Below are 2,190 nucleotides of genomic sequence, written 5' to 3' on the forward strand. Positions count from 1 at the left end.
TGTGTTTCAGGACAAAATACCTAAAAATATGTTAAAAATAACAAATATTTCAGAAAATATGTGATTTACAACAAAATATGTAAAAAAGGCCAAATATTTAAAAATATGCCAAATAAAAATGGCTTCTTTTGGTCAGAAATGTCTTGAAACATCTGTAAGGAATCGCAGATATCATGGTCAGGTAAAAATCTGTGAAAACATAAAAATCCTATTTCTACTGATGACACATGTTTGCTCGCTGTTAATAGTAACTCTTTTATTGCACATTTGTAACACTCCATTTTAACTGAGATCAAATTTATTAAATGTACAGTTGTAAATAGCAATAAAAAAATAATAAGACACTTATTTGGTGAAATTTCATTATAAAAGGTGAAGAACATACGATGAAAATAGAAAAAAACAAATTTCAGAACAGTAATCACGTAAGAGATATATAAGGTAGTAAGTTATATAGTATGAAAAATAAATGAGAAAGCAAACAAGTATGAGATGATTGGGGGTGCGATGAAGAACACAAATAAGTAAAATCGTATTTATTAGTGCCAACGAACAAAAAACAAGACAACAACAATAATGAATAAGAGGAATTATATAATAACTAGAAAATAAATAACAAACTTCATAGTCACAAAATGTCTAAGTATTAAAAAAGATAAAGGCTAAAAGAATCATCAATATGTAGAAATATAGAAATAAATTGGGAATAAAATAGCCGTAGCAGTAGACACTTATATAACTTAAAAGAACTGAATTAATAAGTTATAAAAAAATAGGTTAAAAAGCTAAACAAAAATTATAATTGTTAATTATATCTACCTACAGATCAGGAAAATTAAATTAATTATCTTATTCAATCATAATTTTTATTCCTACTTGATTAAACGATAATATATGAGATCATTTATCAATCATAGGCAAACATACGAAAGCCTTTTATGAACTCTTCTCACTAGAAATACGAAATAAGTTACTTCAGCTCAATCAAAATTATTCGTTATTCCTTAACAATATAATGTTAATATAAAATTCACAACAATCCTTACCGACAACAGAAATAGGCTTACGTTGCTGTTTTGTTGATAATCCCAGATACTAAGTCTAAATATTATGTATACCGAGATAAGGTGGGTAACGGAACCTTTAATCCGGAAACTCATGCGATGGTCTCATATAGAGTACTTAATGTCAGGGCATGACTTAGTGCCGATCCGTATCGCACGTCCACGCAAAACGCTTTTCGTTTTCATATTTATTAGTCGCTACGGATCTCAAGTGTGTGTTTTAGAGCTTCTGATGCACGAACAGTGAAAGCGAGCTAGAATCGATAGTAATGTCACGATTCTACACTATCTTACAGTCGTATTGTCATGGCTTTATTTTTCAACCTAAAACAGTATATAGTCTTCATAATTATTTTATTTATAACTATTATCCAAAATCGGTTAAGAAATAAAGTTATTATTAATTCACCTCAGCGTCAACTCTATAATAGGGGTATTCATGATGTGTTAAAATGCTTTACCATGTTAAATTTTATGAGTATAGGATTGAGAGCAACCGTATTTAAAGTCATGTTAAATGGTAAATGCATAAGAGCTCCTAACGGATTTTCTGAGCAACTTGTTTATAACCTTTCCTTCCCAAACTCCCTGTTATTGTTTACTTATAAGTTATCATTCAAGTAGTTTATTACAACAGGACTAAATTTAGTAAAAAGTGGAAATTATGTAAAGGTTTCGCTACTGTCTTGTTAATCTTCTAACTGGTGAAGAAGAGAATCAAGATGAGCTAATCGACAACTGTCATTACATGCCCTGCACACGACAACAAACAAAATGGTGAAGAGCTTAGCTGATCTATTGCGTGACGTCATTCCTTATTTAAACTATCAGACTCTCAACCATGTTATATTGTTTTAACATGGTAAAAGAAGGAAATATTTCTCCATTTAATATAAGTTTTTCCATTTAACACGCTATAAAATGTTAAACTAAAAATCATGAATAACTCCCTAAAGTAGGTATTACTGTGAGTGGTCATTATTTAGGAGTGTTCAGGCCAATTTCTGATCGATTACCTCAATTTAATAAATTTCAAACTCTGTAGGTTAATTTTATTTGTAAAATCTCTCTCTCTCTCTCTCTCTCTCTCTCTCTCTCTCTCTCTCTCTCTCTCTCTCTCTCTCTC

This window comes from Halyomorpha halys, unplaced genomic scaffold (assembly GCF_000696795.3).
Source record: "Halyomorpha halys isolate HHAL.00 unplaced genomic scaffold, Hhal_1.1 Scaffold13.1, whole genome shotgun sequence".
Lineage (NCBI taxonomy): Eukaryota > Metazoa > Arthropoda > Insecta > Hemiptera > Pentatomidae > Halyomorpha > Halyomorpha halys.